An 18,013-nucleotide genomic window follows, 5' to 3' on the forward strand; every position below is an offset into this window, starting at 1 on the left:
CGAAACCTTCAAAGAGACTTTGCTGCCCCCTGGTCCCCAGAATTGTCAGAACGCCCACCACCAACGCCACATTGCTTGGGCTTTCTCTGACGCTTCCCACTAGTCTTCTTCTGCCCTATCGAAAGAGACCATGAGCGCTTTGATCCTCAATTGGATACGCTGATCTTCTGCAACCACCAAACCGTTCACCGCATCCACTAACCGGCCACCACATAGCCGGTCACGCCCCGAAGGCCTTCTCCGCAGGCGTACAAACTCGTCCCATGCTAGAGTAGGATAGGCACACAGACCCAGAACTGCCTCACGCTCAGCCGAAACTGTTCCTGCCAATAGGGCAGTATGGACTTGTGAGATATCGTATATAGCGACTCCCTGCGCCGCCAGGAACTGGCCCATCTGCCCGAGGTTCGTTGCTGAGCACTCAGACAGTCAGAACTAAGCAAGGTGAGCTGACGCTCTAACGCTAAAGAAACCCATTCTATAAAATTGATGGGTCTAAGTTCTGCCCGTAAAGTCCTATACACTATAGGCTCTGGTGCAGGTCAAATGACCACGGAACGTGGCTTTCCCGATCCGCACTACCCGCCTTAACAAAAGTAAGGGTACCGGGATCAGGACGGGGAACCCGTGGAGAGGGCTGTGGTACCGCGTGGGTCTCCCACACCGGGGACTCGTCGATTGTTCGTGTAGCCCCAATGAGGTATGGATTCACCCAACAGAAGGCATTGGACGTGACCACTTCAAAACCAGGTTCAAGCTGTTTGTCCCCCCCCAAAGGGTACCAATCGCCCTCTGAGCCCCCTTCATAGCCTGAGTCACATGAGGCACCCAGGGGAGTTGGTCAGCGGGCGTGATCACCACGCCGGCAGTGGGCGAAGAGAGCGCAGATGAAAACGGGTCCAAAGGTGACTCCCCCATCAGGAGGATAGGGGAGGGAATACCACCGGCCCCGCGGCCGTCACAGCCCGGTTCACAAGCTGCGACCTTGACTGCATATTAGTAAGGGACAGCTGAGCTCCGGTTGGTTTGGTATCCTGCGACTGCCCTGACAAAGTGGGGACGAGGAGTGACAAAGCACTCGCCCCCCTCCTGTTGGAGACTTTGTAGCTGTAGGGAGAGGGCCCCTTCTATAAAAAAGTGGACACTCCCTTTCCCACCTTCTGAAGGAGAGATCACTGGAAGAATGGAACACACCTGACCCTAGCCCTGGTAGTGGAGGTACAGACAATATCTCCCCCCCACCAGGTCCTCCTGCGTCCTACCCTGCAGAAGGGAGTTGACCTTTGAAGCCAGACTAACTATCTAAGCCATCTCTTCACCCTGGGAGAGCTTTTTTTGTTTGCCACCTTGACTAATAACGGTAAAGGCAGGCAGCAGTGATTGTGCAATCCACTCAGGCTGCGTCGGTACCGATAAAGTTCCGGTGGATTGAACTGGTTCAGTCTCTAAAGGCCGTGCCGATTCTGTGTCAATGTCCCAGAGGAAACACGCCGTTTATCAACGTCAGTCACTGGTGACTGGAAACTCTGATCTCCCAGCAAAAGCGGTTGGCCGATGTTTGCTAGTCTCGGTAATATCTGGTGGGGAAGCTAACTCGTTGGGAGAATTTAGATCCACCACCGGTGTTCCTGCGCTATCGACCGACATCACACATATGTGGGTCCCAATCGGGCATCTGCTTGAAGCAGGATGAGCATATCTTATGTCCCGTCTGTGGCGGGACGTACTGTGTCTTTTTTTGTGACTAAGGCATAATAGCGTCCGCAAAAATTACGAAAGTGAGATCATGAAAAAAAATAGTAAATTCACCGCGCCAGAAATCGGAATCTGGTGAAAATGAACTGAGCCGGCGATTCAACTAACACAGGTAAAAAAAATGGGGCCCTTAATAATGGAAAGCCTTTACCATAATGAAGTCGATCACCAATACTAGATTCCTAGATTCTCAGTCATAAAACTGTAACGTGCACTTTTGTCCATGCGTCGCAACAAAGCTGAAAAATATCTGTACTTGTTGGTCGCAGAAACAAAAGAGAATATCGGATCAGGCCCCTTATGCGTGATCCCTTAGGAGAGGCCTTTTTTTCTATAGGGAATGCTACCCTAAGGTGTTCTTTGTGAACAGGGTATATTCCCTAATAGAATCCGATCTGGGCTATAATCTGTAGTTAAGCCTACGAGTAATAAATGGAATTTATTATTTTCACGGACTTTCTGGTAGGTGATGTAGTAAACAAAATGGCCGCTAGTCGGCCATATTTGTTCGAATCACGGAAAAAATACGACGTGCACCTATAACCCAATATGTATGATCCCCATACCAACTTTGAACCAAATTGGGCTAGTCATCACTGAGAAACAGCTCTGGACATGTAAAAAATTATGATTTAGCACTTTTACATGAAATTTGGGCGTCAGTCAGCCATATTGAATCAAATCACAAAAATAATGATGGTGTAGTTGTATCTCTTGGTATACTATCTTTGTACAAAATTTAAACAAACATTCATAGCATTCAAGAAAAAGTAGCATGGGTAACATGAAAAACTAGATGATCGCTAGTCGACCATATTTGCTGTGGACATGTTTAGGTATCAGAAATAGCAAATCTTACATCCAAAATGGCTGCCAGTCGGCCATTTTTTCTGCAATCATAAAGTAACTTGACGCGTATATGTAAGACATTATGTATTGTCTTCATGTTGAGTTTGAATGAAATCCGTCAATGGCTGTCCAAGATATAGCTCCGGACGGACGTACGTACGTACAGAACGAACCCAAATTAACAGACCTCGTTTTCAGACTTCATCCGAACGGGGACTAAAACTAGAGGTTTACGTGTGATGTCATGAAATGAACAATTCTGACAGAGAAGCATTCCAGGTAGAATTGGTATGAATAGCAAAGCTGGCAGTTTTGGAGAAGAAGTCGTTTGAAGGAAAAAAGTTGACGAACTAAGTATGACACATGATGGACGAGCACAGGTGTGGTCAACCTCAATAGCCAAAATGTGAACACTGAAAGCACAGCCAATACACAGTATTCCGACATTGTACATTTTGCACAGTAGTTTGCCACATGTGCCATAATTTTCCCACAGTTCCAGTTACGTGTTTCAGTTCAACACAAGTCATTGAAATGACAGTCCTCATTAAATTTTTCAAAGTTCTCTTTGTGCTCGTCATATTAAAGCAGAGGGGTTGTCGTGAATGCGTCCTCGAAACTTGAGTCCCAAGTGGCAAATACAACAGATTGTATATTTACATCAAATTCGAACAGCTGTTGCGTGACAACCCCTCCGGTTTAAGACATAGCAAAGAAAACATAGATCACAAGTGAAAGTAATATAGCCAAAAATAAAAACGACTGCTATTCAGCCATCTTTGATCTGATTATGAAACAAACTGACATGCATGATGTATGTGCCAAATAGGAATGAAAATGGTACATAAATCTTGGAAATATAGTAGTAAGGCCATCCTTGATCCAATTTTTAAACAAATTGTCATGAACATGTATCCTAACATTTATAAAGTATGTGCCAAATTTGAAAACTGACAAAGCATGTCCAAGATACCACATTTTAAAAAACAAACAAGATGCCTGCCAGTCGACCATCTTTGATCCAATTGTGAAAGAAATTGTCTTGGACATGTATCCTAACATGTAAAATCTATGTACCAAGTTTGAATGACAACTGACAAAGCATGTCCAAATTTTCAAAAAAACAAGATGGATGCCAGTCAGCCATTTTGAATCAAATCGCTAAACCACTGTATGTGCACATGTCCCATATAAAGCACTAGACATATGCAGAGAATAAGCGAAATCTGTCCAAAGGATTCTGAAATACGACTCCAGACTCCAGACGAATTATAAGTCCCTGTTTTCAGACTTCAATCGAACGGGGAATAAAAATTGTGACTACTCGACCCTTAGTATTCGCATTCCATTTTATGTGACATTGGCTCCGTGTCGGGTCCCTTCATGATATTTTGTCTACAACAAGGCTTGGTTGGCCACCTTTATCTGATTATATTACATGTTGTCATTTAAATAACCCAGATCACATATGACCCAAGTTTTATTTAAATTTGTTAAGTGGTATATATGAACTCAGAAATTTGTGCATATTTGGCAAATTCATATACACTGATTTTAACGCCAAACTAATCAGGTCTGAGAATCATAACACAAAATTTCATCTGAATTTATTGGTAAGGGGGAATCTTGGTATGAATCCCATGAACAAAGACGTTTTTGCACAACAAATATAAAAAAAGATATTATCATCGTTAATTATATAATTTTTTATACTAATTGGAATGCATATAATAATATTCGTAAGAGTAAAAATCATTCAGTACACAACATGCTCATGCAAAAACTGTGCTGAGAGACAGACAAAATGGCCTCCAATGGGCACAATTTGCATACATGATTAGTTATTACTGCATAGGGCTTAATTATTTGGTGGGTTTTATTTTCCCAGCTAAATGTGCTAAATTAAAACTCAGTAAACTTTCACAATCCAGTGAATTCAAAACCTAGTGAATATCCTTGCAACATCAAATATGCTGAAATTAAAACCCAGTGAATACTTCCTCTACAGTAACTTGAATCACCATAGATTTCATTCAATGTAGTAGTAGCAAGTTTCATTGAAAATTACTACTGTAACACCATAGATGTCAATTTGACTTCACTTTTGGCACACATTAGATCCGCCTCTTTGATGGTTATATTTTTCTTCAGAGATACCAGTAAAGCTATTGACTCTTTCAATAATACATCCATGACAAATCTTGTCGCAAACCTGAAATTAAGTTGGAAGAAATCGTGTAAGTGATTTAATAATATAGAAAATCAAAGAAAGCTTAGAAAGAACTCCCGTGTGCTGAGAGTATTGGAGACACATTAAAAATTAATTCAAAATTACTTGAACTTGAGATGTTGATGGAAACACAGAAAACTAATTATGCAAATTAGGTAACTAATATGAACAGATTTAAATGTAAAACTAATAAGGTCTGCACAATGTACCAAGTTTCATTGAAATGTGATTAGAACCAAAATAATATTAATTATTATGCTAATTAGAGAATTAATATGAACAGATTTTAACCCAAAATTAATCAGGCTGTCTATTGTCCTAGAGCACTTATGTACCAAGTTTTATTCAAATGTGATGATCAATACTTGAGATATCAGTATTAACTAATTATATTAATTAGGCGATTAAGAAGCATAAATATTTACCAAAAACTAATATGGTGTATAGTCCTAGGTTCATTGAAATGTGATGGTACTCTTTAAAAGTTTCATTGAAATCCAATGAGTGGCTTTTAGACATCAGTGCAACAGCCATAAAACAGCAAAGAATTAACTAATTATGCAAATTAGGTAATTAATAGGCACAATTATTTATCCCAAAATTAATCAAGCCTCTGCAGTCCTAGAATATCTATGTCGCAAGTCTCATTGAAATGTGATGATTAGTACTTGAGATATCAGGTGAAAAGCTGAAAATTAACTAATTATGCTAGTAAGGTGATTAATATGCACAAATATTTACCCAAAAACTAATTAGGTCTCTGCACAGTCCTCAAGTAACTATGTACCAAGTTTCATTCAAACATGATCATTACTACTTGAAATATCAAATGCTGAAAATTAATTAATTATGCAAATTAGGTAATTAATATGTACTGATATTACCCTAAAAACTATCAGGTCTGTGCAGTGTCATATGACATCTATGTCCCAAGTTTTATTGACATGTTATGATTAGTACTTGAGATATCAGTGGAAAAGCCGAAAATTGATTAATCATTATGTAAATAACAGATTTTTACCCAAAAATAATCAAATCTGTGCATTAGTTCAGAGCATCCATGTGCCAAGTTTCATCAAAATCCAATGAGTGGTTCTTCAAATATCAGTGGAACAGTCATGGAACAGCTTGAAATCAGTTAATTATCATTCAAATTAGGTAATTAATATTCATAGATTTTTACCAAAAACTAATCAAATCTGTGCACTAGTTCAGAGCATCCATGTGCCAAGTTTCATCAAAATCCAATGAGTGGTTCTTCAGATATCAGTGGAACAGTCTTGGAACAGCTAAAAATCAGCTAATTATCATGCAAATTAGGTAATTAATATTCATAGATTTTTACCAAAACCTAATCAACTCTGCGCATCATTTCAGAGCATCTATGTACCAAGTTTCACAAAAATTTGATTAGTAGTTCTTGAGATAACGGTGGAACAAAAAAGTGACATACATACATTTAGACATACAGACAGGGTAACTACAAAGACTCCCTTTTGTGTTTCGCACACGGGAGTCAATAAAACAGTGCATGCTATAGTTCTATTATCAGGTCAATGAACAAGCAGCCTGTCGGCTGAGATAGCTCCGCTGTTAGCAATGACATTTCAATTAATGAACTGAATATATCATTAGAAAATGAACAATATGTATAGTATCAAAGCAATCGAGAAGTTTTCAACAAGTCGAAAATATCACTTTACAAAAAATGACAAAAATATTTATCAAAATTAGAGAATTAAATATATCATCACGAAATGAACAAATCTGAGAGCGGTCCGCATGTAGTACCTATGTATATATAAAATATCAAAGCAACCAGACTTGTGGTTTTCAACAAGAAGTTGAAAATATCACTTTTTACCAAAAATGACAAAAATATTTATCAAAATTAGAGAATTAAATATATCATCACGAAATGAACAAATCTGAGAGAGATCCACATGCAGTACCTATATATGTAATATCAAAGCAATTGGACTTTTAAATCTAAGAGAGGTCTACCCAGGGTAGATATACACCAAGTATAAAAGCATTCAGGCTTATACTTTTCAAGAAGAAGTCGAAAAAGTAAAACATTGACACGGAGGACGGAGACGGACAATCACTCATATGATAAGCTCCGCTCGAGAAAGTCAACAGTGGAGCTAAAAAATGGCTTCCAGTTGGCCATTTTGTACACTCGATATACATCCTATACAAGCTTCGGCTTAAGAGCGTGTGTACCACTATTCCCATTATAATGAAGGCCTACATGTACCACCACTACACATCTACAAAGTAATTACTACACCCACCTGGATGTGATAGACCTGTAATAATTTCATTATCACTAGTACATGTATAATGTGTTCGCAGACAATAATCACGCTCTCGTGGACCTAGTCTGCAGACATAGTAATGATACTATTATTGCCATTATAATGAAGGCCTACATGTATCACCACTACATGTCTACAAAGTAATTACCGGTACTACACCTACCTGCATATGATAGACCTGTAATAATTTCATAACCACTAGTATAATGTGTTCGCAGACAATAATCACGCTCTCGTGGACCTAGTCTGCAGACATAGTAATGATACTATTATTGCCATTATAATGAAGGCCTACATGTATCACCACTACATGTCTACAAAGTAATTACCGGTACTACACCTACCTGCATATGATAGACCTGTAATAATTTCATAACCACTAGTATAATGTGTTCGCAGACAATAATCACGCTCTCGTGGACCTAGTCTGCAGACATAGTAATGGCACTACTATTGCCATTATAATGAAGGCCTACCACCACTACATGTCTACAAAATAATTACTACACCTACCTGCATATGATAGACCTGTAATAATTTCATAACCACTAGTAAAATGTGTTCGCAGACATTAATCACGCTCTCGTGGACCTAGTCTGCAGACATAGTAATGGTACCACTATTCCCATTATAATAAAGGCCTATCATCACTACATGTCTACAAAGTAATTACTACACCTACTTGGATGTGATAGACCTGTAATAATTTCATTATCACTGGTATAATGTCTTCGCAGACAATAATCATGCTCTCGTGGACCTAGTCTGCAGACATAGTAATGGCACTACTATTGCCATTATAATGAAGGCCTACCACCACTACATGTCTACAAAGTAATTACTACACCTACCTGGATGTGATAGACCTGTAATAATTTCATTATAACTAGTATAATGTGTTCGCAGACAATAATCACACTCTCGTGGACCTAGTCTGCAGACATAGTATTGTACCACTATTCCTATTATAATGAAAGCTTACCACCACTACATGTCTATAAAATAATTACTACACCTACCTGGATGTGATAGACCTGTAATAATTTCATTATCACTGGTATAATGTGTTCGCAGACAATAATCACGCTCTCATGGACCTAGTCTACAGACATAGTAATGGTACTACTAATGCCATTATAATGAAGGCCTATCACCACTACATGTCTACAAAGTAATTACTACACCTACCTGCATATGATAGACCTGTAATAATTTCATAACCACTAGTATAATGTGTTCGCAGACAATAATCACGCTCTCGTGAACCTAGTCTACAGACATAGTAATGGTACTACTAATGCCATTATAATGAAGGCATATCACCACTACATGTCTACAAAGTAATTACTACACCTACCTGGATGTGATAGACCTGTAATAATTTCATAACCACTAGTATAATGTGTTCGCAGACAATAATCACGCTCTCGTGGACCTAGTCTGCAGACATAGTATTGTACCACTATTCCTATTATAATGAAGGCCTACCACCACTACATGTCTACAAAATAATTACTACACCTACCTGCATATGATAGACCTGTAATAATTTCATAACCACTAGTATAATGTGTTCGCAGACAATAATCACACTCTCGTGGACCTAGTCTGCAGACATAGTAATGGTACCACTATTCCCATTATGATGAAGGCCTATCATCGCTACATGTCTACAAAGTAATTACTACACCTACCTGGATATGATAGACCTGTAATAATTTCATAACCACTAGTATAATGTGTTCGCAGACAATAATCACGCTCTCGTGGACCTAGTCTGCAGACATAGTAATGGTACTACTAATGCCATTATAATGAAGGCCTATCACCACTACATGTCTACAAAATAATTACTACACCTACCTGGATGTGATAGACCTGTAATAATTTCATAACCACTAGTATAATGTGTTCGCAGACAATAATCATGCTCTCGTGGACCTAGTCTGCAGACATAGTAATGGTACTACTAATGCCATTATAATGAAGGCCTATCATCACTACATGTCTACAAAATAATTACTACACCTACCTGGATGTGATAGACCTGTAATAATTTCATAACCACTAGTATAATGTGTTCGCAGACAATAATCATGCTCTCGTGGACCTAGTCTTCAGACATAGTAATGGTACTACTAATGCCATTATAATGAAGGCCTATCACCACTACATGTCTACAAAGTAATTACTACACCTACCTGGATGTGATAGACCTGTAATAATTTCATAACCACTAGTATAATGTGTTCGCAGACAATAATCATGCTCTCGTGGACCTAGTCTGCAGACATAGTAATGGTACTACTAATGCCATTATAATGAAGGCCTATCACCACTACATGTCTACAAAATAATTACTACCCCTACCTGGATGTGATAGACCTGTAATAATTTCATAACCACTAGTATAATGTGTTCGCAGACAATAATCATGCTCTCGTGGACCTAGTCTGCAGACATAGTAATGGTACTACTAATGCCATTATAATGAAGGCCTATCATCACTACATGTCTACAAAATAATTACTACACCTACCTGGATGTGATAGACCTGTAATAATTTCATAACCACTAGTATAATGTGTTCGCAGACAATAATCACGCTCTCGTGGACCTAGTCTCCAGACATAGTAATGGTACTACTAATGCCATTATAATGAAGGCCTATCACCACTACATGTCTACAAAATAATTACTACACCTACCTGCATATGATAGACCTGTTACAGTAATAATTTCATTATCACTGGTATAATGTGTTCGCAGACAATAATCACGCTCTCGTGGACCTAGTCTACAGACATAGTATTGTACCACTATTCCTATTATAATGAAGGCCTACCACCACTACATGTCTACAAAATAATTACTACACCTACCTGCATATGATAGACCTGTAATAATTTCATAACCACTAGTATAATGTGTTCGCAGACAATAATCACGCTCTCGTGGACCTAGTCTGCAGACATAGTAATGGTACCACTATTCCCATTATAATGAAGGCCTATCATCACTACATGTCTACAAAGTAATTACTACACCTACCTGCATATGATAGACCTGTAATAATTTCATAACCACTAGTATAATGTGTTCGCAGACAATAATCACGCTCTCGTGGACCTAGTCTGCAGACATAGTAATGGTACCACTATTCCCATTATAATGAAGGCCTATCATCACTACATGTCTACAAAGTAATTACTACACCTACCTGCATATGATAGACCTGTAATAATTTCATAACCACTAGTATAATGTGTTCGCAGACAACAATCACGCTCTTGTGGACCTAGTCTGCAGACATAGTAATGGTACTACTAATGCCATTATAATGAAGGCCTATCACCACTACATGTCTACAAAATAATTACTACACCTACCTGGATGTGATAGACCTGTAATAATTTCATAACCACTAGTATAATGTGTTCGCAGACAATAATCACGCTCTCGTGGACCTAGTCTGCAGACATAGTAATGGTACTACTAATGCCATTATAATGAAGGCCTATCATCACTACATGTCTACAAAGTAATTACTACACCTACCTGGATGTGATAGACCTGTAATAATTTCATTATCACTGGTATAATGTGTTCGCAGACAATAATCACGCTCTCGTGGACCTAGTCTGCAGACATAGTAATGGCACTACTATTGCCATTATAATGAAGGCCTACCACCACTACATGTCTACAAAATAATTACTACACCTACCTGCATATGATAGACCTGTAATAATTTCATAACCACTAGTATAATGTGTTCGCAGACAATAATCGCGCTCTCGTGGACCAGTCTGCAGACATAGTATTGTACCACTATTCCTATTATAATGAAAGCATACCACCACTACATGTCTACAAAATAATTACTACACCTACCTGGATGTGATAGACCTGTAATAATTTCATAACCACTAGTATAATGTGTTCGCAGACAATAATCACGCTCTCGTGGACCTAGTCTACAGACATAGTATTGTACCACTATTCCTATTATAATGAAGGCCTATCATCACTACATGTCTACAAAGTAATTACTACACCTACTTGGATGTGATAGACCTGTAATAATTTCATAACCACTAGTATAATGTGTTCGCAGACAATAATCACGCTCTCGTGGACCTAGTCTCCAGACATAGTAATGGTACTACTAATGCCATTATAATGAAGGCCTATCACCACTACATGTCTACAAAATAATTACTACACCTACCTGCATATGATAGACCTGTTACAGTAATAATTTCATTATCACTGGTATAATGTGTTCGCAGACAATAATCACGCTCTCGTGGACCTAGTCTACAGACATAGTATTGTACCACTATTCCTATTATAATGAAGGCCTACCACCACTACATGTCTACAAAATAATTACTACACCTACCTGCATATGATAGACCTGTAATAATTTCATAACCACTAGTATAATGTGTTCGCAGGCAATAATCACGCTCTCGTGGACCTAGTCTGCAGACATAGTAATGGTACCACTATTCCCATTATAATGAAGGCCTATCATCACTACATGTCTACAAAGTAATTACTACACCTACCTGCATATGATAGACCTGTAATAATTTCATAACCACTAGTATAATGTGTTCGCAGACAATAATCACGCTCTCGTGGACCTAGTCTGCAGACATAGTAATGGTACCACTAGTCCCATTATAATGAAGGCCTATCATCACTACATGTCTACAAAGTAATTACTACACCTACCTGCATATGATAGACCTGTAATAATTTCATAACCACTAGTATAATGTGTTCGCAGACAATAATCACGCTCTCGTGGACCTAGTCTGCAGACATAGTAATGGTACTACTAATGCCATTATAATGAAGGCCTATCACCACTACATGTCTACAAAATAATTACTACACCTACCTGGATGTGATAGACCTGTAATAATTTCATAACCACTAGTATAATGTGTTCGCAGACAATAATCACGCTCTCGTGGACCTAGTCTGCAGACATAGTAATGGTACTACTAATGCCATTATAATGAAGGCCTATCATCACTACATGTCTACAAAGTAATTACTACACCTACCTGGATGTGATAGACCTGTAATAATTTCATTATCACTGGTATAATGTGTTCGCAGACAATAATCACGCTCTCGTGGACCTAGTCTGCAGACATAGTAATGGCACTACTATTGCCATTATAATGAAGGCCTACCACCACTACATGTCTACAAAGTAATTACTACACCTACCTGCATATGATAGACCTGTAATAATTTCATAACCACTAGTATAATGTGTTTGCAGACAATAATCACGCTCTCGTGGACCAGTCTGCAGACATAGTATTGTACCACTATTCCTATTATAATGAAAGCTTACCACCACTACATGTCTACAAAATAATTACTACACCTACCTGGATGTGATAGACCTGTAATAATTTCATAACCACTAGTATAATGTGTTCGCAGACAATAATCACGCTCTCGTGGACCTAGTCTACAGACATAGTATTGTACCACTATTCCTATTATAATGAAGGCCTACCACCACTACATGTCTACAAAATAATTACTACACCTACCTGCATATGATAGACCTGTAATAATTTCATAACCACTAGTATAATGTGTTCGCAGACAATAATCACGCTCTCGTGGACCTAGTCTGCAGACATAGTAATGGTACTACTAATGCCATTATAATGAAGGCCTATCACCACTACATGTCTACAAAATAATTACTACACCTACCTGGATGTGATAGACCTGTAATAATTTCATAACCACTAGTATAATGTGTTCACAGACAATAATCACGCTCTCGTGGACCTAGTCTACAGACATAGTATTGTACCACTATTCCTATTATAATGAAGGCCTACCACCACTACATGTCTACAAAATAATTACTACACCTACCTGCATATGATAGACCTGTAATAATTTCATAACCACTAGTATAATGTGTTCGCAGACAATAATCACGCTCTCGTGGACCTAGTCAGCAGACATAGTAATGGTACCACTATTCCCATTATAATGAAGGCCTATCATCACTACATGTCTACAAAGTAATTACTACACCTACTTGGATGTGATAGACCTGTAATAATTTCATAACCACTAGTATAATGTGTTCGCAGACAATAATCACGCTCTCGTGGACCTAGTCTGCAGACATAGTAATGGTACTACTAATGCCATTATAATGAAGGCCTATCATCACTACATGTCTACAAAGTAATTACTACACCTACCTGGATGTGATAGACCTGTAATAATTTCATAACCACTAGTATAATGTGTTCGCAGACAATAATCACGCTCTCGTGGACCTAGTCTACAGACATAGTATTGTACCACTATTCCTATTATAATGAAGGCCTACCACCACTACATGTCTACAAAATAATTACTACACCTACCTGCATATGATAGACCTGTAATAATTTCATAACCACTAGTATAATGTGTTCGCAGACAATAATCACGCTCTCGTGGACCTAGTCTGCAGACATAGTAATGGTACCACTATTCTCATTATAATGAAGGCCTATCACCACTACATGTCTACAAAGTAATTACTACACCTACCTGGATGTGATAGACCTGTAATAATTTCATTATAACTAGTATAATGTGTTCGCAGACAATAATCACACTCTCGTGGACCTAGTCTGCAGACATAGTATTGTACCACTATTCCTATTATAATGAAAGCTTACCACCACTACATGTCTACAAAGTAATTACTACACCTACTTGGATGTGATAGACCTGTAATAATTTCATTATCACTGGTATAATGTGTTCGGAGACAATAATCACGCTCTCATGGACCTAGTCTACAGACATAGTAATGGTACTACTAATGCCATTATAATGAAGGCCTATCACCACTACATGTCTACAAAATAATTACTACACCTACCTGGATGTGATAGACCTGTAATAATTTCATAACCACTAGTATAATGTGTTCGCAGACAATAATCATGCTCTCGTGGACCTAGTCTGCAGACATAGTAATGGTACTACTAATGCCATTATAATGAAGGCCTATCATCACTACATGTCTACAAAATAATTACTACACCTACCTGGATGTGATAGACCTGTAATAATTTCATAACCACTAGTATGATGTGTTCGCAGACAATAATCATGCTCTCGTGGACCTAGTCTCCAGACATAGTAATGGTACTACTAATGCCATTATAATGAAGGCCTATCACCACTACATGTCTACAAAGTAATTACTACACCTACCTGGATGTGATAGACCTGTAATAATTTCATAACCACTAGTATAATGTGTTCGCAGACAATAATCATGCTCTCGTGGACCTAGTCTGCAGACATAGTAATGGTACTACTAATGCCATTATAATGAAGGCCTATCATCACTACATGTCTACAAAATAATTACTACACCTACCTGGATGTGATAGACCTGTAATAATTTCATAACCACTAGTATAATGTGTTCGCAGACAATAATCATGCTCTCGTGGACCTAGTCTCCAGACATAGTAATGGTACTACTAATGCCAATATAATGAAGGCCTATCACCACTACATGTCTACAAAGTAATTACTACACCTACCTGGATGTGATAGACCTGTAGTAATTTCATAACCACTAGTATAATGTGTTCGCAGACAATAATCATGCTCTCGTGGACCTAGTCTCCAGACATAGTAATGGTACTACTAATGCCATTATAATGAAGGCCTATCACCACTACATGTCTACAAAATAATTACTACACCTACCTGCATATGATAGACCTGTTACAGTAATAATTTCATTATCACTGGTATAATGTGTTCGCAGACAATAATCACGCTCTCGTGGACCTAGTCTACAGACATAGTATTGTACCACTATTCCTATTATAATGAAGGCCTACCACCACTACATGTCTACAAAATAATTACTACACCTACCTGCATATGATAGACCTGTAATAATTTCATTATCACTAGTATAATGTGTTCGCAGACAATAATCACGCTCTCGTGGACCAAGTCTACAGACATAGTATTGTACCACTATTCCTATTATAATGAAGGCCTACCACCACTACATGTCTACAAAATAATTACTACACCTACCTGCATATGATAGACCTGTAATAATTTTATAACCACTAGTATAATGTGTTCGCAGACAATAATCACGCTCTCGTGGACCTAGTCTGCAGACATAGTAATGGTACCACTATTCCCATTATAATGAAGGCCTATCATCACTACATGTCTACAAAGTAATTACTACACCTACCTGCATATGATAGACCTGTAATAATTTCATAACCACTAGTATAATGTGTTCGCAGACAATAATCACGCTCTCGTGGACCTAGTCTGCAGACATAGTAATGGTACTACTAATGCCATTATAATGAAGGCCTATCACCACTACATGTCTACAAAATAATTACTACACCTACCTGGATGTGATAGACCTGTAATAATTTCATAACCACTAGTATAATGTGTTCGCAGACAATAATCACGCTCTCGTGGACCTAGTCTGCAGACATAGTAATGGTACTACTAATGCCATTATAATGAAGGCCTATCATCACTACATGTCTACAAAGTAATTACTACACCTACCTGGATGTGATAGACCTGTAATAATTTCATTATCACTGGTATAATGTGTTCGCAGACAATAATCACGCTCTCGTGGACCTAGTCTGCAGACATAGTAATGGCACTACTATTGCCATTATAATGAAGGCCTACCACCACTACATGTCTACAAAATAATTACTACACCTACCTGCATATGATAGACCTGTAATAATTTCATAACCACTAGTATAATGTGTTCGCAGACAATAATCGCGCTCTCGTGGACCAGTCTGCAGACATAGTATTGTACCACTATTCCTATTATAATGAAAGCTTACCACCACTACATGTCTACAAAATAATTACTTCACCTACCTGGATGTGATAGACCTGTAATAATTTCATAACCACTAGTATAATGTGTTCGCAGACAATAATCACGCTCTCGTGGACCTAGTCTACAGACATAGTATTGTACCACTATTCCTATTATAATGAAGGCCTACCACCACTACATGTCTACAAAATAATTACTACACCTACCTGCATATGATAGACCTGTAATAATTTTATAACCACTAGTATAATGTGTTCGCAGACAATAATCACGCTCTCGTGGACCTAGTCTGCAGACATAGTAATGGTACCACTATTCCCATTATAATGAAGGCCTATCATCACTACATGTCTACAAAGTAATTACTACACCTACCTGCATATGATAGACCTGTAATAATTTCATAACCACTAGTATAATGTGTTCGCAGACAATAATCACGCTCTCGTGGACCTAGTCTGCAGACATAGTAATGGTACCACTATTCCCATTATAATGAAGGCCTATCATCACTACATGTCTACAAAGTAATTACTACACCTACCTGCATATGATAGACCTGTAATAATTTCATAACCACTAGTATAATGTGTTCGCAGACAATAATCACGCTCTCGTGGACCTAGTCTGCAGACATAGTAATGGTACCACTATTCCCATTATAATGAAGGCCTATCATCACTACATGTCTACAAAGTAATTACTACACCTACCTGCATATGATAGACCTGTAATAATTTCATAACCACTAGTATAATGTGTTCGCAGACAATAATCACGCTCTCGTGGACCTAGTCTGCAGACATAGTAATGGTACTACTAATGCCATTATAATGAAGGCCTATCACCACTACATGTCTACAAAATAATTACTACACCTACCTGGATGTGATAGACCTGTAATAATTTCATAACCACTAGTATAATGTGTTCGCAGACAATAATCACGCTCTCGTGGACCTAGTCTGCAGACATAGTAATGGTACTACTAATGCCATTATAATGAAGGCCTATCATCACTACATGTCTACAAAGTAATTACTACACCTACCTGGATGTGATAGACCTGTAATAATTTCATTATCACTGGTATAATGTGTTCGCAGACAATAATCACGCTCTCGTGGACCTAGTCTGCAGACATAGTAATGGCACTACTATTGCCATTATAATGAAGGCCTACCACCACTACATGTCTACAAAATAATTACTACACCTACCTGCATATGATAGACCTGTAATAATTTCATAACCACTAGTATAATGTGTTCGCAGACAATAATCGCGCTCTCGTGGACCAGTCTGCAGACATAGTATTGTACCACTATTCCTATTATAATGAAAGCTTACCACCACTACATGTCTACAAAATAATTACTACACCTACATGGATGTGATAGACCTGTAATAATTTCATAACCACTAGTATAATGTGTTCGCAGACAATAATCACGCTCTCGTGGACCTAGTCTACAGACATAGTATTGTACCACTATTCCTATTATAATGAAGGCCTACCACCACTACATGTCTACAAAATAATTACTACACCTACCTGCATATGATAGACCTGTAATAATTTCATAACCACTAGTATAATGTGTTCGCAGACAATAATCACGCTCTCGTGGACCTAGTCTGCAGACATAGTAATGGTAACACTATTCCCATTATAATGAAGGCCTATCATCGCTACATGTCTACAAAGTAATTACTACACCTACCTGGATGTGATAGACCTGTAATAATTTCATAACCACTAGTATAATGTGTTCGCAGACAATAATCACGCTCTCGTGGACCTAGTCTGCAGACATAGTAATGGTACCACTATTCCCATTATAATGAAGGCCTATCATCACTACATGTCTACAAAATAATTACTACACCTACCTGGATGTGATAGACCTGTAATAATTTCATTATCACTGG

At 38.2% G+C, this 18,013-nt stretch overlaps 1 long non-coding RNA gene across 1 annotated transcript in view; it reads right to left on the reverse strand.

The window, feature by feature from the left end:
• Positions 1-4,789: 4,789 nt before the first annotated feature.
• LOC146730203 (uncharacterized) overlaps positions 4,790-18,013 on the reverse strand; it is a 63,893-nt gene continuing 50,669 nt past the window's right edge. The window contains exon 3 of the long non-coding RNA XR_014927982.1: positions 4,790-4,816. This is a non-coding gene — a long non-coding RNA (uncharacterized LOC146730203). The remainder of the gene's footprint in view (positions 4,817-18,013) is intronic.

The sequence above is a fragment of the Saccoglossus kowalevskii genome, chromosome 20 (genome assembly GCF_978046115.1).
Source record: "Saccoglossus kowalevskii chromosome 20, keSacKowa6.1, whole genome shotgun sequence".
NCBI lineage: Eukaryota > Metazoa > Hemichordata > Enteropneusta > Harrimaniidae > Saccoglossus > Saccoglossus kowalevskii.